General features: G+C 43.9%; 1 protein-coding gene and 1 pseudogene across 2 annotated transcripts in view; both read right to left on the reverse strand.

Moving 5' to 3' along the window:
• The window catches only part of LOC311230716 (heat shock protein 30-like), a 100,165-nt pseudogene extending 90,858 nt beyond the window's left edge, over nt 1-9,307 (reverse strand). Inside the window, exon 1 of the transcript in view lies at nt 9,108-9,307. The product of the transcript in view is annotated as a heat shock protein 30-like (transcript). The remainder of the gene's footprint in view (nt 1-9,107) is intronic.
• LOC311230844 (uncharacterized protein) overlaps nt 1-23,195 on the reverse strand; it is a gene marked incomplete at both ends in the record, with an annotated part of 512,928 nt that overhangs the window by 378,820 nt on the left and 110,913 nt on the right. The gene's annotated exons all lie outside the window — the stretch shown is intronic.

Below are 23,195 nucleotides of genomic sequence, written 5' to 3' on the forward strand. Positions count from 1 at the left end.
TGAGTTTTGTTTTTTTGTGGAAGTAGCCCTTAAAAATGCATGAACATTCACTGATAATTGGTCTGTAGTGGAGTCTACAAGGTCTACATTGCCGGACCATGTAGAATCCGGACCTTGTAGACTGACATAATTCTGTGCATAGTTTAGTCTACACAGGCCATATTTCAAATAATCAAAATCTTACTTCATTCATCTTAAACATTCTTGATTTGGGGGACTGGTAGTTCCCATGAAATCTGAAGTTGTTCAAACGACAACAGCGATCCACCTTAATCCAATCCACTTTATTTATAGAGCACATTTAAAAACAACAAATTTTACCAAAGTGCTGTACAAGTCCCACAACATAAGAAAAAAAAAACATATTAAAAAAAAATATATATATATTTTTTTTCTCGAAGCTTCGAATTAAAACCGAAGCTCGGCCCCGAAGCTTCGATTGCCAAAAAAAGCTTCGAAGGTCAGCCCTAATCACAACGGTGTTCACTGTGCCTTTACGACAGCACGGTGGGCTGGACGACAGGGCTGTGAAATACCGTCAGTGTTGTGGTATCGTCAGTTCGGTTGGTGTGTTGTGCACTGGTTGAGCATGCAATAAAACATATAAGCTTACGTCGTAGTCCAGTGCGTTTTTGGAAACATTATAGTCATAACAGATACACCTAGCTAACATGGGGCTGGCTGCTTTGAGCACACACACACAGGGCTAACGTTAGCTAGCAAGCAGCTATATAGCTAAAACGCTAATTAGAAGCTAACTACTGTATACAGTTCCAATAGACTAACATACACCTCTGTGATTTAAATGTGTCCTTGCCTTAGACTCGAGGGTTGTACTAGGGTTGGATGCAGTTCCCCGTTGGTCAGTCTGTCTGTTTTCCATCTTCTACTGTGTTTAACGTTATCTGTTTGCGATTGCTCCCTTGACTGATGGCTAGTACCGCAGGACTTTTATTCAACATTATATATGTCCGCCGTGGGTTGGCCAGTACTGCGGGAACTTTTATTAAACATTCTATATGTCTGCGGGTTGGCCAGTACTGCGGGAACTTTGACTAAACATTCTATATGTCCGCGAGTCTTGTGCAGTGCTCTCGTGGCACTGTCAACTAAAGCGAGCACTCAGAAGACGCGCACCGTTTGCCAGTGACCTTGATTGCAGAATGTTTTTTTTTTGTTTCATTTACTAGTCGCCTGACTGGCGAGTGGTCTTCATGAATCACTCGCCAAACCTAAAAAATACTCGCATTTGGTGAGTAAAGTGGCCTAATTTCCTCCCCTGCCGACATCGCTGCGAATGACGGCAATCTGAACTTTTTTCTAGTTAAAATAAATGTTTGAAATTAAATGAATTACGATCAATGATATTCAATACAGTGTGAAATAAGCGACCAGCAGTGCAACATTTTTAATTTTACATTGTGAAACTTTATCTAAATAGTTTACAATCAATCCAAAACGTTTGAAATAATCATAAACTGTTAATTTATGTAAAGTTTTTGGATGATGAGCAAACAGTGTTTCTCATCTTCAGTCAAACATCGGAGCAAACTGGTCAGCATATCATCTTGACTTGATATTTAAAGAATCTCTTGTTCCAAAGCATTATTGAGCCAAAGCTCAACTATTTCACAAATGAGGACCACTTAATAATAGTTTCATACAGGCTAAAACACTGAGAAGCACACATTTAATATAATCGTATGACTTTGCTGCAGTCTCGTTCTCTGCGCTCGCCTCCACACTGTTTGGAACATATTGGGCGCATCTGGCAAACTCACTCAAATATTAATAATAATAATATTAAAATATTTCTTAGTGATGCACGATATATCGGCTGCCGATATAATATCGGCCGATATGGCAGTTTTTTTACACATCGGTATCGGCCCAATATCAAGATAGGGCCGATATGGTCAGATAAAAAAAAATTACATGTTTTTTTTAACATGTTTTGGCCTTAAATAGTTTAAAAATATCAGTCATTTCTGAGAATAACTTACAAAAGTAAAAAAAAATATATGCAATCTGAACTTTTTTCTAGTTAAAATAAAGGTTTGAAATTAAATTAATTAGCATCAGTGGTATTCAATACTAAGTGAAATAAGTGAAAAACAAGATTTTACATGCAGCATGTGTGAAAGTGTCTTTAGTGTGTTTACATTGCATACTGTATTTTGTCATAGCCTGCACCCTCATACATTATAAGACCAGTGTTGGTGTTGTGCGTTATTGATTGTTTTAAGCAATCAGAGAGAGAGATCCTTTGATGTGCCCTTTATTTTTGGTTGAGCACCAAGGTTGAAATGTGAAAGTATATTACTGTTCCACTGGATTTCCTGTTGATATCATTCTCAAATATCTACACATGGCAACCGTTGTCCCTTCCATTGCCATGTTCAAAACAATGGTTGCTATGTTACGGGCATCCATGTTGGAAGACAAAGAACTACGCAAACATTAACACTTTCAGTGCCAACAATGAGAAATATCGTCGTTTAATCGTTATTTTTTTTAATTAGTGATTTCCATTCATATTTCATCAATATAGCCTCACGTTACCAGTGGGGATCTGTTTGAGCTCGAACAGGGAAAATACCGCCCCCTATCATCTCTCCGGATGGTACTGCACCCCATTGGATTTGATTGAATGAAACGCATGGGGGAAAAAGAGTCCGGATTCGACATTTTACTTGTCAGGCAAGTAACCGGAGACGATCCCAGTCATTGCCCACCATCAGAACAGCGTGGAATATGTCTTTTGACCACCCAGTGTTGGATCAATAAACGTGATCGATATTTGGAATGGCGATCAGGAATTGGAATAATCTTTTTGGAGAACATCTGATCTGAGGTAAGGAATCTATTTTACCAGTATTGGGATAATCGGAGCTGTTTTCACTATGTGTCTATGTGGCTGTGAGTGTGTGTAGCTGATCAGGAAATAAGATAATCGATTTTTCAGCCCGCTTCTATAGCGTGCATAAGTACACATATACTATCGATAATCTAGCGTTTATTTGAAAACTATTCATAAATAGGCCGAAAAATGACAACGTGTTTTGTGTATTACAGTAAAGCGCGATTCCTGCAGAATCTTTTTTTTTCTGATAATCTCTTGGTTACATCAAGATTGTGCCATGAAGACAGTGTTATGTTTATATGTGATGTTTTTACAATGATGTCTGCATATATAGATTAATAGTGCAGAGTGGAATATATTGGAGCACATAATCCTCTCAAAGTAACTCTGAAGTAACATGTTCATGCATTCAAGATATGTTAATTTTTCACATTCTGTTAATAGTGAATAGACATTAAACAGTAAATATGAATTTGTATTCATTTTATTCTCGTCATTGTGCAGTCGTAGGTACTAATCTTGTAGTTCCACTTAGATGGAAAGACATGCAGGACACAACTGCTATAGAAAATATTGTTTTATGTGATTGAATGGAATAAACTTCTTAATTTAAAACAATACAGCACTTTGGCAGAACATTTTCAATCTTTAGGAATCAAATGTATTGCAGTTCACAAAGTCACCATCAATATTGTCTGCTCTGGGAGTGGAGACCACTAGTCACCACCACTAACTTGTGTTTCAGAAACCTTGTTTAAATATGCTGATACTAACGCATATTCATGTGAAAAAGTAGAGCCATGTACTAATATTTAATTGTGTGCCCAGGTAAATGAGAAGCCATTCTTCCTGTTTTCAATAATCAATATTGAGATCTGGGGGAAAGCCCAATGCCAGTGATGTATCCAGGAGAGGTCATATTCCACGTGGAGTGAACTCCTATTGAGCGGAGCATGTAACGCCTTACTTATAAATAATAAAGTACCTTGGACCTAATGAACTAAATGTTAACAAAGTATATAGAACAAATATTATTCACTCGATAGTTTTTGAATTAGAGGTAAACAGATGGATAGGTCTTTACTGAATGTGTCATTAGGAAGTGAAGTAGAAGCCATTCTCAGGTCTGAGACTTGAGTAACGATAATCAATAGTTTAACATCAAATTCCTCAATAGGTGCTTAATCATGATTATTATGCCCTCTAAAGTAAATGTTACTGTATTTATAAAGGACATTTCAATATAGTTAAGTAACAAAGAAACTCAAATAAAAACAGGATTTTACACGTTAAGAAAATGCCTGCAGGTTGTTTTAAAAATGTAATCAAACTTTATTTATATAGCGCCTTTTTGTGCAAGATTAAAATACAAAGTGCTTAATGAAGAAGTCATATAAAATAAATGCAACACAGTAATTGAAATGGGAATAAAACAATGTAACAATAGTGGTAATGAATTAGATCAAAGCTAATAGATAAAATAGCAGGGTGAGACAGAGACTCTGTGACCGCTATGAGGACCGTCTCTGTGGAGTGACCAGTCCTGAAGCCTGACTGATTAGGGTCTAGGAGGTCATTCTGTAAGAGATAATCAGAAAGTTGGTTGGATACAGCATGTTCAAGTGATTTAGAAAGGATTATGAACGGTGTGACTGGCTTGTTTCAGGGAGGTGGGAACCAGACCGTACCAAAGTAGTGCCCGAACGAATCACCCACGTCATTAGTTTAACCATTTATTATAATGCAGAATAAATGTCAGTGGTAATTGTTATTTGTTATAAGCATAACGTTTAATGTTCAAGTCAAGAGTTTTATTTGTCACAGCATACAAGCATACAGTGAAATGCAGGGGGTCTTGCCCGCAACGATTGTGCAATAATACAATAATAAGAATAGATTTAGAATAAGACATTTGTGCAATAATCAGGCATTAAAGCGTTCCGTCTCGACAGTCGCCTTTTTCGCGCGTCAACTCCTTGTTTACCGACATCACATCCACCACCTGCTTGCACTAACGTTACGCACGCCTTCTATACCGATTAGCTAACGTTAGCATAATAACGTTAATGGAAGGAGTAAGCCGGCCGCTAAGAAGAAAACCCACCGCGGTGTTCTCAGACGAAAAGGATGAGTGGCACCAACCAACGAAAGAAAGTTTCGAGAGGAATGGAAGTTTGAAGATAGCGGTGTTTCAAGAGACTGGCTAGGCTACTGGGGGCTGTAGTGGTGAGTTAACTTGTTCCGTGTTCCGCAACTATGTCAAAAAGAAAAACAGAAACAACATGTTTGTCATTGTCGTGTTACTTCACAGTACAAATACGTGAGTCCCCTGCTGTGGTTGTGACTATCCTTTATTAGCTTAACTCCGTAGCAACATCACAGGTGTATCTGTGTAGACAGTCTCCTCCCCACCGTATGTATATATTCTCTCCCCACCGTATGTATATATTCTCTCCCCACCGTATGTATATATTTCTCTCCCACCCACCCACCCCCTCCTAATGTACAGTATCCTCCCCATCATATGTATATATTCTATGTTAGGATCTATGGGTAACATTACTGTATATTTGCATATCGTATATGTCACAAATGTAACAGTACTATATACCTGTATGTCCCTATGCCATAAATGTCATGATGTCATGTATGTTGTGTGTATGTCATAAATGTCACTATGAATTGAAAATGGGGGACCCTGATGTAAACAAGACAAACGTCTTTCTCTGACCTTTCATTGTGTAAAGTGACCGTTGAGTGTGAGTGTGTGTGTGTGTGTGTTCATGCTAAAGTGACTGCTAGTGTGTGAGCGTATACAGTGTGTTGTGTGTGTGCTCATGTGTGCTTGTGTGTGGAGAGTTCAGTGTTCAAGACTCTGATGGCCTGGGGGAAGACGCTGAGCCGAAGTCTCTCTGTCCTAGTTGCTGGTGTTCGCAGGCGTTTGCCTGACCGCAGCAGCTTGAACAGGCCATCAGGCCTGCCATACGAGACGGAGGGGGACGACAATGTCAGCGAGAGGTATGTGCGTAGGTAAGCGGCCAGTCAGAAGGACAACAACATACCCGTGTCTGTAAATGAGAGGAGGGCAATCATAGCAGCTGCCATGCCATACCTGTAGACCCTGTAACTGCTTGTGTAATAATGACCCTTCCTCTAGAATCTAACCATAGTTGTAACAGATTACAGAAATTCAAGAAGCCTATTGGAACGTGAGGTCCTGATATGATTTGATTAATATATCTGCATTATTTTATCCCACTTTATGCTTTGCTCTTGCGTATACCTTTGGGTTTAGTGTGGGATTAATAGTGCTTTAAGATCCATACTGTACAAACCAAATGCTCACCAGATGCTGTTGAGAGAATGTACTGTGGTAACACAGGGTATGAAAGAGAATGGTGTGAGTGTTCCCTATACAGGTTATGGAGAATGATGACTACCTGATACCAGATAATCAACAGCTACTGGATGAGGTCACAGCCGTCTATAATCAACTGCCACTAGATGAGACCAGAGCTGACCATAACCAACAGCCACTGGATGTAGCCACAGCAATCGATAATCATCATGCTTGGATGAGAGCCTCGATAGGGAAAGAATATATCCCCATGTCTTTGTTTTTCTTCTCCTCTCTGTCTGCTCTCGGGTGACCTGGACATCGGGACAAGCCCAACACATTAGCGTGGCGCCCACAAACACAAGAAAATTAAGAACTGTGCTGATGGCTATGTGCATTAAAGATTGCTTGCTTGCGGTTAGGTATAAATTGCCAAGAATAAAATACACGCTGGACACATAATCACTCCAATATAGGACTCATGTCGGATAAGTGGGACATCAAGGGAAACTGTTGGTAGCTACTGTAGGATGATGGGAAATGGTTGGGCAGGGGGACCACCTACATGCGTAAAGACGCTGTCACTAGCTACCAGCTTTTATAGGTCTGACATGATAATTCGGGGGATATAATGAATAGACTGTGTAAATGTTGAAGTTAATTTTTTTTCGTATTACTATAAAGTAGCTGCTATTTTCTCCTATTAAATTATTCTTATATCTTATTTTCTTGTTATAATGAGTAAGCAGCTAGCAATGTGAAACTAGGGAAAGTTTAGATGACGCATGCTGCTGACCGACGCACTCCCCACTTAAATTTAATGCCTTAACTAGACAGTTACAATGTAACATTTAGATTAACCCAGTTAATGCTTTAGACAGTTACAATGTAACATTTAGATTAACACAGTTAATGCCTAACTAGACAGTTACAATGTAACATTTATATTAACCCAGTTAATGCTTTAGACAGTTACAATGTAACATTTAGATTAACACAGTTAATGCCTAACTAGACAGTTACAATATAACATTTAGATTAACACAGTTAATGCCTAACTAGACAGTTACAATATAACATTTAGATTAACACAGTTAATGCCTAACTAGACAGTTACAATATAACATTTAGATTGATTAACTCAGTTAATGCCTTAAGAGAGAGGCTGGTGGTCAAGTCAAGAGTTTTATTTGTCATAAGTTGTTGATTTGCATACAAGTTTACAATGAAATGCGGGTGGTCTTGCCCGCAACGATGTGCATAATACAATAGTAATAACATATAATAGAATCCAATAGAACGACATTGTGCAATAAAACAAGTAAACAGAGTAGGGCATATCGGTATATGTACATAAGTTATTTACAGAGCATGGTAGGACATGCTAGGTCCTGTCAATAGAACGACATTGTGCAATAAAACAAGTAAACAGAGTAGGGCATATCGGTATATGTACATAAGTTATTTAGGTCCTGTCAATAGAACGACATTGTGCAATAAAACAAGTAAACAGAGTAGGGCATATCAGTATATGTACATAAGTTATTTAGGTCCTGTCAATAGAACGACATTGTGCAATAAAACAAGTAAACAAAGTAGGCATATCGGTATATGTACATAAGTTATTTAGGTCCTGCCAATAGAACGACATTGTGCAATAAAACAAGTAAACAAAGTAGGCATATCGGTATATGTACATAGGTTATTTAGGTCCTGTCAATAGAACGACATTGTGCAATAAAACAAGTAAACAAAGTAGGCATATCGGTATATGTACATAAGTTATTTACAGAGCATGGTAGGACATGCTAGGTCCTGTGGTAGTGCAATACACTGTTAGCTCCGGATGAGGCACTGGGTCTTTATGTACATGCTATATTGGTGGTCAATGTCACTTCGGATTGCTACGACACATCTCTACTGCTTGTGACAGGCTGTGGTACGTTCCAGACTTTACTCCTGTTGGGAAACTATAGCGATGGTCTGTGCTCACCAGGGGCGGATTTAGGATTGTAGGAGATCCGGGGCTTAGCCCAGATGGGCCCCCTTTTTTTATTTTTTTTTCCTTTTATTTTCTTTATATTTTTTTTCCTTTTTTTTATTTTTATTTTTTTGCAGGCAGATTTATATATTGGGGGGGGGGGTATATCATATTTTTCATATAATCAAAAAGTGGTGGAGCAAGATCATACCTTTGCTCCCCCAAGTTCAATAGTGGGAGAGCAGAGATGCTCCGAATGTTCTTATGGCCAGGCGTCTATGATTCACTGATACAAAGTAAAATAGTGCAGTGCAATAAAATAGTTAGTAAAATAGAATAAAATAATGCAATAGTGCATTGCAATAAAATAGTTATCGTATTTTTTCGGGAGGCCGGTAAGGAGTGCATTACAGTAGTCGAGTTGGCTTGAGATAAAGGCATGGATCTGGTTTTCAGCGTCCTTTTGATTTATAAATGGCCGTACTTTAGCTATGTTTCTAAGGTGGAAGAATTAAGTTTTTGTCAACTTGTTGATTGTGATTTAAAGCTTAGGTCTGAGTCTACCATAACACCAAGACTTAACTCACTCAAATACAGTTAGCAGCTGGATAGACCACAGATGGAAATTAGCTTCTGCTAAATCTGGTGCAAACATATTTTCATGTAACAATGATGAATTGTAAAAAAAAAAAAAAAAAAAAATCATTTTTTTTTTTTTTTTTTTTTTAAATAGATTCAGGGCTTTTCAGAATACATCCGGGGCTTGAGCCCAGGTAGCCACCCCCTAGCTCCGCCCCTGAGTGCTCACCACACCTTTCTTCGGTCTCCCCGCAGCGAGCCGGCATCGACCCCCAAGCTTCATTTTACGACGGGCAACAGAGGTGGGTTGAGCCGCTATGCTTGGCCCAGCACGGTTAGCGACTCACCTGAGCGCGTGTGCACGTTTTGATGCATGGCTGATACCAGAGCAGCCGAAGGTGTGTAGAGCTGACAGCAGCTTGGAGGGATTCCCCTTCAGCTGATTGAAGGTCTTTATCATGGCTGACGCTCCCCCTTGAAGTTCCTCATTGGTCAGCAGCATTTCGTGGAACTCCTCTTTGAACTCCTCCAATCGGGACCGATACATCTCTCATTCGCACAGTGGCCTCAAAAGAGGTATGGTCAACGCAGGATGGGTTCACCGCACGTCTGTACGTGCAGACATGATATGTGTAACCCTTCGGTTAAAAAGTCCTTCAACACACAAGCAACAAGATGTTATTTTTTTGAAAGCCAGTAAATACTGACAAAAAAAAGCATAGACACTTAGAAGAAGCAATGTACAGTCCCTCCCACCCACCCAACCTCCTCCAATGTACAGTTTCTACGTCAAATGTATAGCCTCTCTTTTCTGGACTCTTTTTGTATCACAAACAATACTGTATTTGTAAATCTGCTCTGGTATGTCATAAATGTCTAGATGTAGCAGTACTGTCTATCTGTCTACCTGTATGTCATATATGTTATCATGAATTGAAAATGGGGGACCCTGATGTAAACAAGACGATGAATTGAAAATGTCTAGGCCTACCACAAGTTCAAAATCTGGTATGTCATAAATGTCTAGATGTAGCAGTACTGTCTACCTGTATGTCATATATGTTATCATGAATTGAAAATGGGGGACCCTGATGTAAACAAGACGATGAATTGAAAATGTCTAGGCCTACCACAAGTTCAGGGTACACATCCAGATTAGATTCACATGGCGGAGTACAGGGAAAACGCTTATCATTGCTGACGCGTCTTGTAAGATTTGCTGCCATATTAATGTATTATACATTCAATATATACTTCAATATATCGAACATAACATAACATTATATTTGCGGCATTACATTTGCGGCATCTTTTTCTTTTCTTGGCGCGAGCACCTCGATAACCTTACGCGCGCGCGAGCACCACGATCACAACACCAGAGGGAGCTCCACAAATCATGTTAAACCCAGATTCGGCTCAAATAAGGGACTAAACACGTTTCGCAATTATGCCACATCAATGTGGAACGCCCTACCCAAAGCTGTAAAGGAATGTGGATCACTACCCACTTTCAAAACCTCTCTCAAGGGACACCTACGGGAGACTGCAATTCGACACTGGCCCCTGTAAATATCCTAACCCAACCCCCTCCAATGTACAGTCATTTACCTAGTATGGTTTTGTCAATAGTCCAATGTACAATTTTGTTTGTTTGTACAGTGTCTCCCCCCCCCCCCCCTCAATGTACAGTTTTGCTTGTTTATACAGTGTGCCCCCCCCCCCCCAACCACCTCCAATGTAGATTACCCAGTATGGTTGTCAATACCCCAGTGTACCCAACCCCCCCCACCCAACCTCCTCCAATGTACAGTTTCTACGTCAAATGTATATACTCCCTTTTCCTGACTCCTTCTGTATCACAAACAGTACTGTATTTGCAAATCTGGTATGTCATAAATGTATAGATGTAGCAGTACTGACTATCTGTATGTCATGTATGTCATATATGTCCTGATGAATTGAAAATGGGGGACCCTGATGTAAACAAGACGAAAGTATTTCTCTGTTCTGCATCCCCTTAACAATTGTGTGTATTGAGCTGTACTGTATTGTACCCATTCTGCAATCTGTTAATAAAGTTTTCAATCAATCACCTCGATAACATGCACCTCCCTCGCGTACCTTAGAGAGGGGCTTCGCTCAACCAATCGGAGAGGGGTCTGCAGAAATGGAGCTACGAAATGTAGAGACGCGTGTAAGTGTGGAGCAGGTGGAGAAGGCTAGGAAGATGAGGAGCATTGGTGGAGTTGGTATATGTAAGGTAGTGAGAGTAGGGGAGAAGAGGGAGGGTGGGTTTGAAGGTGAGGTTGTTCCAAGTGAGGTGTTTGTAGGGTGTATACGCAGTGGTCACCAACCCGTCGATCTTGATAGCGGTTCAACATTTGGATATGGAAGGTCTGAAATGGGAGGAGGTGGTTAGGGAATTGGATAAGGGGGTTGTGAGTGACCAATGAGTCCAGAGTCAGTCAGCAGGGGGCAAGGAGTGTCTCGCAGAGGGGGGCTCAGTCAGGAAGTAGCAGCATGATGGTGAAGGGAAATGGATATTGTAGGAGGTAAAGGATACCAGAAGATGGCGGTAATGCCCTGAAAAAGTGGCCAGCCGCCGTTAAACCTCAAAAAGAAGAAGAAGTCATTTTATGACAGGCGCGCTGGGCGCACCTTTCTGTTTGGTTCCCCAGCGTTGTTTTTTTTCGCCATGCTCTAAGACAAACTCTAGCCTTAACCAACTTCGAAAGAGTGCCTAAGCTTAACCGTCGAAAGAACTTGCTGTCACGCTCTAAGACAAACTCTAACCTTAACCTACTTCGAAGAGTGCCTAAGCTTAACCAGTGTAGAAACAGGCGTCGGCCAATCAGAGAGCGTCTCTGAGAAATGCGGCTTGTTTTGGTAATCACGCAGCTCAGCTACTGATAACGATAGGTTATGTAGATAACCTAGTTATATTAGTATTGGCTGAGCGTCCCGCTCTGAGCCTTATGAGATACCCCTTATCTCCTATGATACCTACTGTATCTCCCACGAACAACTACATGCACCCCACCTGTATGGGGCCCCGCCCCCATGGTGGCACCGCCCATATAACCGTGACTCTGGTCACCAAAACACCCTTCCTCGCCAAATCCCTACCCAGGAAAAGATCCCTCAAGAGGGAACTCAGGGCCGCGCAGAGCGGGACGCTCAGCCAATACTAATATAACTAGGTTATCTACATCAGGGGTTCCCAAACTTTTCAGGCCAGGGCCCAGAAAATAAGGCATCAGAGAGCCGCGGCCCAATGCACATCGTCGGGCTTTTTTTTTTCTTTTTTTTTGCCAGGCGACCGATTTTTAAGCCAAATATCACTTCAATCCTATTAGGTTAGTTCAAGTTAGTTATTCATTTATATGTGCTATTTATGAGAGGGCTAACTTGTTGCAAAATAATAATGATAATAATAATAGCCTCATTAAAATACTATTGTTGCTTCGGTTGTTTTCAGCGTTTTATGTGCATAATCTGTTATTTAGTTTGAAATGTTCGTTGAAATAAGTAGATTTTTCGTTTTTGTTTATTTATTTTGTTAATATAAAACCATATAGTCACATTTTAGAATACAATAGAATAGAATTTTAGAATACAACTAGAAACACTGTCCTGACCTGCTTCTAAGTTCAGTGGCCTGACAAAAAAATAATAATAAAAAAAATAAAAATAAAATAAACTTTTTTTTTATTTTTTTTTATTTTTTATTTTTTTTTAAATCATCTCGCGGCCCACCCGTGGCTGCTCGCGGCCCACCTTTGGGTCGCGACCCCGACTTTGGGAACCACTGATCTACATAACCTATTGTTATATATCGTATTTGCTTTCGCGTCCCGCTCTGAGCCTTATGAGATATGGGGAAGAGCGGACGCGAGACCCGACAAATGTACCCCCTGAGGACCCGTAAGCCCACATCAAGGGGTGCGGGGAGCCCTGTCACCCCATCCTTCCTAATGAAGGGGGGGGCGCAGTCAACTCCACCTGAATGCGAACAAGAGGGAACTAGAACCCCTTGAACACACCGTACAGGCGGAACCACGTGTGACTCAACACATTGTGGCCCATACCCATACACTCCTGCTACCCGACCAAAGGACGGGAAGCAGGAAAGGCCACAGACCCCAGAACCGCCTGGGAGACAGAACCCCCGGCCATGTCCATGAGGTAAAACCTTACAAAGGGGCCCGGGGAGGACCATGAAGCCGCAGCACAGATGTCCTCCACCGAGGCCCCACCCAGGAGAGCGGCAGAGGCAGCCACCCCACGAGTGGAGTGCGCCCTGATGCCCCCAGGGGGATCCTGCCCAGCCAACGTGTAGCAGAGGGTAATACCCTCGCACAACCAATGGGACAGGCGCTGCTTCGACAGTGCCTTACCAACACGAGCCCCACCGTAACAGACAAAAAGCTGGTCGGTAACCCTGAAGTCCTGAGTACGGCTGAGGTAAATCCCCAAAGCACGGACTGGACATGACAGGTGAAGGCCCGCATCTAACTCACTAGTGTGAGGAGGAGGACGAAAAGCCTGAACCACAATATCCCGGGAGCGGAAGGAACTCCGGATATTCTTAGGCACGAAAGCAGGATTAAGTCGCAGAGTGGCACCGCAATCGGTCCGAAAAGACAGGCACTCTGGACGTACCGAGAGAGCACAGAGCTCACCTACGCGTTTAGCGGAAGTGACAGCCAGTAGGAACGCGGTCTTGAAGGACAGCTGTCCCAAAGGCGCCTGCTCGAGAGGCTCAAACGGGACCAAGGACAACCGACCGAGGACCAACTGAAGATCCCAAGTCGGAGCCAAGGAGCGTTGCACCGGCTTAACGCGTCGAGCGCCAAGCAGGAAACGCTTCACAAGAGGGTGGCTGAACAAAACAGTCCCCTCAAAACCCTCATGATAGGAGGATATAGCTGCCGCATATACCCTCACCGTCGAAGCTGACAGCCTACCAAGAAGAGACTGGAGATGACTCAGAACAGCATCCAGGGGGCAGGAGACTGGGTCCCAGCCCCCCCCCCCCTTACACCACTCTTGGAACGCACGCCACCTGCCCGCGTAAACCGCGACAGTGGAGGGAGCATGCGCACACCGGATGGTATCAACCACTGAAGGATCCATCCTCTCCAGACTCACCCTCCCACCAGCCACACCACCAGGCGTTGACCCAACACCGGAGGCTGGAAAAACACTCCGTTGTGCTGTGAGAGGGCCGTCGCTGACCACGGAATGACCCAAGGAAGAGCGACCAGAAGCTGAATTAAGACCGGGAACCACACTGACGTGCCCCGGTCCGGCGCAACCAGGATCACCATCCTGCGCTCCCTCCGTATCCGCTCCAACAGCTGACTCAACAGCTGTACCGGAGGGAAGGCGTACAGAAGACCGGGCGGCCACGGAAAGGTCGAGAAGGCATCCACCCCCAAGGGGGGATGATCTGCTCGACTGAGCGAGAACCACAAGGGGCACTTGTGAGAACGTCGGCACGCAAACAGATCCACCGAGGCCTCCCCGAACCGATCCCAGATCTGTCTGACTATGTCGGGGCGGAGTTCCCACTCGTCGCGACGAAGACCGCCCGAGACATTATATCCGCCCCCGCGTTCTCCGTACCAGGAACGTGGAGCGCCCTCAGACTGAGCAGCCTGCGGGATGCCCATAGCAACAGTTTGCGCGCCGCCCGGAGCAGGCGGGCGGAACGAGTCCCACCCTGCCTGTTGATATACGCCGCCGCCGTCACATTGTCCGTCCTGACCAAAACGTGCCTGCCTACCACCAGGTGGTGGAACCGTTTGAGGACCAGAAAAACCGCCTTCAACTCCAACACATTGATATGCAGGGTAGCCGGGCCAGCATGACCTGTCCAGCTGCCCCCCACTGCATGGGTCCGACACATCCCTCCCCAACCTGTGAGAGAGGCGTCGGTGAAGACCGTGACGTGTGAGCCCCTGCTGCCCATGGGGACCCCAATGGTGAGGATACCCAGCCTCTTCCAATGGGCGAGATCTCCCCATAACGAAAAAGGAACCGTCAACCATTTCCCTTTGCCCCTCACCGGATCTATTCTCAAAGAGAGAAACCACCTCTGTATCCTCCTCATAAAGAGGAGGCCAAGAGGAACCACCGCGTGAGCAGCTGACATAAGGCCCAGCAGACGCATCACCTGCAGCGCCGTAAGCAGCGAAGCCGGGGTAACCCCTGCTGAGCATTCAACAGAAGAGGCACCGAGTCCCCCTGCTGACCACTGGAGCTAGTGGCAGCTGTAACACCAGGTTCCACCCACCCACAACCTGCGGTGTAGGAACCACGCGACGACGGAACATTCTCACGGACAGACCCAGGCTCAGCCATCAACTGGGTGTCAGCCCCTGCCCCCATGAGAAGCGAAGAATGGGGCCGCATACGCTTCAATGAAGGTTTGCGGCCCGCAGCCAAAGGAGAACGCTCAGAGCCCCGCTTCTGAGGGTAACAGAGAGCGGATTGAACGGGGAGCGGGCTGCTCGCGGCAAAATGACGACGGGTTGGTTTACCAAACCCCAAATCACCCAAAATGGCCGATCCCTCGGCCGCCAAGGCTGTCGGCCTCGCGATACCCTGTTGACTCTCCAACCAGGGCACCACTGGTGGGGGAAACATGGCCGCCTGTCGAGGATCTCGCCACAGTCGTTGACGAGACCGTGCTCCCACCTCTGGCTGCACAGTGTGAGGCGGTGTAGGACCCAGATCAATAACCGCCTGCGCCTCCACAGAACGCCCAAAAAGACTATCTGTGGAAAAAGGAGTCGTGAGGAGAGAAAACCTATCCTCTTCCCCAAGAGGAGACTGCTCCAACCAAGCATGCCTAACAACCAAAGTCGATAGCATCCGAATCCTCCCCGCAGTTATAGCTTGCGACTGAGTCAAGATCTCTATAACACCACAAACATGAATCACGTTTACAATGTCGGTCGGACCCAAAGACCTACAACCCGACGCCATCTTGGATAGGAAAGTAGCCAGCTGAGCCATAACACTGGCCGCCGCTAAATGCCATCCTGCAGCAGTATACCACTCATTCGTCCATACTGCCACCCTCCGAGCCGATATGCTATCAAGCATCGGCCGGGCGGAACGTCGTTCATCCCCGCCTGGGCACAGAAAAAAAGCTACCTGGCTGCTTAGCCAAGGTACCCCCGGCCTGCACCCCGTTGTCAGCCCCTTCACCCGTAAAAAAGGTAAATAGAGCTCAGCGAACCCCCCCACATCCACCACCGACTGACCTTCATTAATGAAGCTGGCAAGAGGAGGGAAAAGCGGAATCCCGCGGCGGGGATTATTAGACATTCCAGCGTCAACATCAGTGTCAGCAGAAAAAGCAGTAGTAGCATTAGCGTTAACAGCATGTTCCAGGATCGCCAGGACATCGCCCACTACAGTGGAACGATCGCCAAGCCGCCCCGGCCCTGGTGCCGAAACATACTCCACAGCACGACCAACACCGACATCGATGCCTACTGACACAGACCTCACCTTTGTACAAGCCGACCCGTTAGTCAAACCTTGTACGCTGCCCCTCGGTCCGTCGCCGTCAGCCGAGGAACCACCAGCATAGGTATCATGCGTCGTCGAAACAAGCTCCGGAGAATCCAGGGAAAAACAATCCTCCGGTAAGCCCTCAACATTACGAACCTTCCTTAATCTTTTCATCCTGCTAGTTATCGTATGGTGCACGCAGCCATTACGCTGGGACGAAAATAGAGGAAGGGTGGTTTGGTGACCAGAGTCACGGTTATATGGGCGGTGCCACCATGGGGGCGGGGCCCCATACAGGTGGGGTGCATGTAGTTGTTCGTGGGAGATACAGTAGGTATCATAGGAGATAAGGGGTATCTCATAAGGCTCAGAGCGGGACGCGAAAGCAAATACGATATATAACATTAATGTAGGTGCATGTACTATTTAAATAACCATAGATTGCTCAATTATTTACCGATTTTCAAACGGGTTGGTTTGCTATAAACATCAAATATGTAGTTATGATAGTGCATACTTATATGCATCATAAATGTATCTAAAGATGTTTTTTTACAAACCGCTTGAATCATAGCCACGTTAATAATGCTTAGTAATAAACCAAACCGTTTGTAAATCCGTCAATATTTCAGCGAGTTATGAGTATTTTTGTCTGTGCAGATCAAAAGGCTGACTGGGGCAAGATGGCGGCGGTTCAGCGATGCTGGTGACTCCGCCTTAAGCTATCTAGTGTTCTATATATATATCTATGCTGCAAACTACCTGGCGTTCTATCGCCATGCTCTAAGACAAACTCTAACCTTAACCAACTTCGAAAGAGTGCCTAAGCTTAACCGTCGAAATAACTTGCCGTCACGCTCTAAGACAAACTCTAACCTTAACCAACTTCGAAAGAGTGCCTTGTAGGTGGAGGTAAACGGTACCCTATCCCCCCCCCTCACAGTGAGCTGTGGTGTTCCACAAGGAAGCATACTAGGACCGCTACTGTTCCTAATTTATGCAAATGACATGTCGTCAGCTTGTGACTGCAACTTGTTCCTGTTTGCGGACGACTCAGCCCTGCTGGTCTCTGACAGGAACAAGTTACAGGTTGAAAAAACCCTCAGCTCGGAACTAGGCAGAATCTGCATATGGCTCGCTGATAACAAACTATCATTACACATGGGCAAAACAGAGTCCATTCTCTTCGGTTCAAATAACAAACTCAGCAAGACCGACGGCTTCTCAGTTACAGTGGGTGACAATATTGTCACAAGGAAAGATGAAATTACCTACCTGGGTTCCATCCTAGAGGCTAATCTCTCCTGTGACAAAATGGCATCCAATGTAATAAAAAAAGTCAACCAACGAACTCGATTCTTGTACCGGATCTCCTCTCTGGTAAACAAGAATACCCTGAAGACTCTGGCAGGAGCACTCATTCAGGGGTACTACGACTATGCTTGCACCTCATGGTACCAAAGCACCTCAAAGGCGCTAAAAACAAAATTACAAACATCTCAAAACAAACTGGTCAGACTACTGCTTGACCTTACTCCTAGAACCCACCTCACCCCTGCCCACTTTGACAACCTAGGATGGCTTAGAGTAGACGACAGAGTACAGCAACTTGCAATGGGCCTGGTCTACAAGATACACTACACGACCAAGGTACCCATGTACATGTCAAAATACTTCCCAAAGGTCAGTGAATACCACGATCACAACACCAGAGGGAGCTCCACAAATCATGTTAAACCCAGATTCGGCTCAAATAAGGGACTAAACACGTTTCGCAATTATGCCACATCAATGTGGAACGCCCTACCCAAAGCTGTAAAGGAATGTGGATCACTACCCACTTTCAAAACCTCTCTCAAGGGACACCTACGGGAGACTGCAATTCAACACTGGCCCCTGTAAATATCCTAACCCAACCCCCTCCAATGTACAGTCATTTACCTAGTATGGTTTTGTCAATAGTCCAATGTACAATTGTGTTTGTTTGCACAGTGTCTCCCCCCCCCCCCCCCTCAATGTACAGTTTTGCTTGTTTATACAGTGTGCCCCCCCCCCCCAACCACCTCCAATGTAAATTACCCAGTATGGTTGTCAATATCCCAATGTACCCAACCCCCCCACCCAACCTCCTCCAATGTACAGTTTCTACGTCAAATGTATATACTCACTTTTCTTGACTCCTTCTGTATCACAAACAGTACTGTATTTGCAAATCTGGTATGTCACAAATGTATAGATGTAGCAGTACTGACTATCTGTATGTCATGTATGTCATATATGTCCTGATGAATTGAAAATGGGGGACCCTGATGTAAACAAGACGAAAGTCTTTCTCTGGTCTGCATCCCCTTAACAATTGTGTGTATTGAGCTGTACTGTATTGTACCCATTCTGCAATCTGTTAATAAAGTTTTCAATCAATCAATCAATCAATCAAGCCTAAGCTTAACCAGTGTAGCAACATGCGTCGGCCAATCAGAGAGCGTCTCCGAGAAATGCGGCTACTGAAAAAAATAACGCACCTCCTCCACATGAGGCGCTCCACTTCCGCATTCCACGATAACAATGCAGTCTAGCTAGAGACACACTCGATATGCCGACGCTGCAATAAACAAGTTAACGTAACGTGTCCTAGTTATTATTTATCTTAAGCATAAATACGACAAAAGGTAGGTTCATGTCGACCTCTTCATTTTGTTACAGTAAACTCTGTTTTTATTCATCTACTGACCGCACATCTGATCTCTTGGGCGTTTCTGCCACTTTTCCACCCAGACTGGGCCTTGACCAGAGGTAGCTGGAGCAGCTAACAAGCTAAGCTGCTAAACTGATGATGTGGCGTTAGGTCAGCATTCAGCAACTGGTGCCACTCTATGTATAGAGAGACATGTGCGTTTATTCAGCTCGTTACTAATAATGACCGAACATCTCAACTGTTGAGCGTTTCAGCCACTGTTTGGGCTTTACTTGAGAGGCTATGCTAATGCTTCTAGGAGGAGGTTGGGATGGAGGAGATAGCAGCAAACATTCTCTCCTCTGGACACGATATTCCTTTATTGATCTACTTGGGGAGATTCAGCATAAACCTGCAGAGCCTGTACTGTGCACTACTGAGGGGGGTTACTGATTGAAACTTGTATTAACAGATTGCAGAATGGGTACAATACAGTACGGCTCAATACACACAATTGTTAAGGGGATGCAGACCAGAGAAAGACCTTCGTCTTGTTTATATCGGGGTCCCCCATTGAATTGTAAGTAGGGTGTGTATACCCTATTGGTCATAATATAAGTTACAATAAATATAGGCAATATAAAATATGACTAAAAGTAAGTAGTATACACAAAGGTGCAGATGATGGTCTGTCTATCGGTCATAATAAGCGTTATAGTCCATGCAGTGTTTAGTGGTTAAGAGTCAGACATTCCATTGAATTGTAAGTAGGGTGTGTATACCATATTGGTCATAATATAAGTTACAATAAATATAGGCAATATAAAATATGACTAAAAGTAAACGGTACACAAAGGTGCAGATGATGGTCTGTCTATAATATGCGTTATAGTCCATGCAGGGTTTAGTCGTTAAGAGTCAGACATTCCTAATGGTTCTCAAGTTCTGTAGCCGTTATAGTTCTCCAGCTGCTGGCAGCAGTCCGTGCCCCCGGTTGTGGAGCCTGATGGCCACTGGCTTGAAGAACTGGCAGACGGGCACACAGACACACACGTTGTTGACCTAGTAACGTTAGTGCCAGCTTGCTGTGGCCTGGTGTTTAGAAAGCCTTCCAGTCCTTACAGAGCGGTGAGGAGGATCTGAGGGTGATCCGGGCTTGTTCAGTAGTGGTAGAAATCTGTTATCCAACTGTTGAATTATCTGTGCTGCTGACAAACCATGATGGCTGTTATTTTATATTATTATTATTATTAGCTGCGGCAGCCTCAGATATTAGCCCTTCATTAGCAAAAATCCAGAACTAACGTTAGCTTAGCAGTGTCTTATCTGTTTATCTGACATACATTATCCTAGTTTAGCTTGGCTTAGGAGTCCATGGCAGGGCTTGACATTCACTTTTTGAGGCACTTGTCACAGTGAACGTTGTACTTTGCAAGACTCTTATTGTTACTGTTTTTTTATCTGTTATTTTTAGGCCACAGCCCCACTGATCTCCAGTACAGTGGAGGAGATGGCGTCTTGCAGTCACCTCTCTCAGCCAGGAGTAAAGGAGCTGTCTGTCTACTTGGTGGACTGCATTAAAACACCAGTACTTAAAGGATCTGTGAATGAAGGCGGAGGTAAGGCTCTAAAGGGTAAATCCATCTTCATGCAAAGACTAGACAAGACCTTTCAAAATATATCCCCATTATTTCTTTCTATGCATGTTTTTCCATGATTCTCATTACCATAATTTTCAAGGTGACATAATACTGTGATGAATCTGAAGAAAATCTCCATATTCCAATAAATCTAACTTATTTTAAACCTCACATGAAATGCAAAAAAGATTGCATTATATCACCAAAAGAAATGGCCCATCAGTCATTTCCAGCCATTTCAATTTCCATTTACTACTAAATGGAGCCTATAACATAAGGAAAAAAAGATGTTACAAAAAATGTATGTCCCTTTCCAAGATTCAAGAAAAAACACAACAGTAGTATGATTTTTTTCAAGCAATTTATTTGTCACATACATACACATGTAGTGAAATGAAGGTGGCCATGCCCGCCTTGATTGTGCAAAAATAGAATAATAGAATAGATAATAAAATTGACATGATAAAAAGTAATACGAATAAAATACTATACAATGCTAAGCTTAAGAATTAAAGTTAATGAGTACTATATACAATAATATACAAATATACAGTTATGTTTTCTAAAGTGACCTTTTTTGTAGTGTGTTTGTGAGGAGTGCAAGTGTGCGTGTGTTCATGTGTGCTTGTGTCTGTGGAGAGATCAGTGTTCAGTGTTCTGATGTCCTTGCGGAAGAAGCTGAGTCTTGAGTCTCTCTGTTCTTGCTGCATGTATGCGGAGGCGCTTGCCTGACCGCAGCAGCTTGAACAGGCTATTGTTGGGGTGGTGAGGGTCCTTCATTATTCTACAGGCTCTGGATTTGCACCTCCTGTTGTACAAGTCCTGCAGGGGTGGTAGTGTAATACCCGTAGTGCGCTCTGCTGAGCGCAGTACTCTCTGTAGAGCCTTCCTGTCCTCGGCAGTGCAGTTGCCAAACCAGGCAGTGATGTTCCCAGTCAGGATGCTCTCCACAGAGTAGAAGGACTGGAGTATCTTCCCTGATACTCTGAATGTCCTGAGTTGTCTCAGGTGGTAGAGGCGCTGCTTCGCCTTTTTTAACACTGTCAGTGTGTGTTGTCCATGTCAGGTCCTCTGTGATGTGGACTCCCAGGTACTTAAAACTGCTCACCCTGTCCACGATAGCCCCATTAATCCACAGTGGCGTGTAGGGATGCACCGAATATTCGGCTGCCGAAAATTATCGGCAGAATATGGTTAAAAAAGGCCCTTTCGGCTTTCTGTTTCTATGTAAACTCCACAAGCAATGCGTCCAATAAATGAGTCTTTAACATGCTTTATATCCTCGCCATTACTATATGCCCATCGCGGTTAAAAACCTTTTTAACTAACGTTAGCGTTAAGCTAGCTAACACTGCTTCCATTCCTCTTTCACTAGTCTCTCTTAAGCTACGTCATTCCCCGCTAAGAGTCACAGGAGATGTAGTAAATACAGTCCTTCCACGTAGGCTAGACCGCCATGAATTATGACTCATAGCTATAAGCTATTCTCCCGCTTGTGTGTGTGTGTCTTTATGCAGATCTTTATCCAGTTTAAAGCACCTTGGCTTTGTTCTGAATGCACTTCCTTGTAGTTATCCTACAGAGAAAAGAAAATGCACTTGACTTTAATGCACATTTTGTTGTATGCAAAGAGATATACAATCTTTCAGCAGTCAGTCTGGCATGTATGTATGCATTCAAAAGTGCTGAATAAATATTTTATGGACCCATAATGGTGATTATTAATATTACTCCAGTTAAGTTTAGCCATAATCATGTATTTTGCCATAATCAGGTAGCTGAACAAAAAAAAATACATTATATATATATATAATATATATATTTATATTTTTGCCATTTGGTTTTCGGCCAACTGTTTCCTATTTTCGGTATTCGTTTTCGGCCAAGAATTTCCCATTCGGTGCATCCCTAGTCGTGGCGTGTGTGTCCCCTGCTGTATTCTCCTAAAATCCACGATCAGCTCCTTGGTTTTACCAATGTTCAGGAGTAGGCTGTTATCCCGGCACCAGAGTGTCAGGACATAAACCTCCCGGTAGGCCTTCTCGTCATTGTTAGAGATCACGCCCACCACCACTGTGTCGTCCGCAAACTTCACTATGGAGTTGGAGCTGAACCTAGCCACACAGTCATGTGTGTACAGCGAATACAGCAGGGGGCTGAGAACACAGCCCTGGGGGGACCCGATATTCAGGGTGATTGAGTTGGAGGTATGTCCACCCACCCTGACCGCCTGGGGCCTGTCGGTCAGAAAGTCCAGGATCCAGGCGCTCGGGGTGGAGTTCAGACCCAGATCGATCAACTTGTCACCCAGTCTGGTGTGGACTATGGCAGGGGTTCCCAAACTTTTCAGGCCGCGACCCCCAAATAACGGTGTCAGAGAGCCGCAACCCCCACTATTATAGGAGGTAATTTTTATTTTTATTTTTTATAAATGGAAATGTATGGTTGAAACATGCAAACGTTCAAACGTTCAAACGCACACACACTAATAAGCATTGGAGGCTTTTAACCAGGGCCGGACTGGGGAAATCATTCAGGCCAGGAAATATAGTGCAAAATATAGCCCCAGTCAGGCCACTTTTTAAGCAGGGGGT

This window comes from Notolepis coatsorum (assembly GCF_963971535.1).
Source record: "Notolepis coatsorum genome assembly, chromosome: 6".
NCBI classification, from domain to species: domain Eukaryota; kingdom Metazoa; phylum Chordata; class Actinopteri; order Aulopiformes; family Paralepididae; genus Notolepis; species Notolepis coatsorum.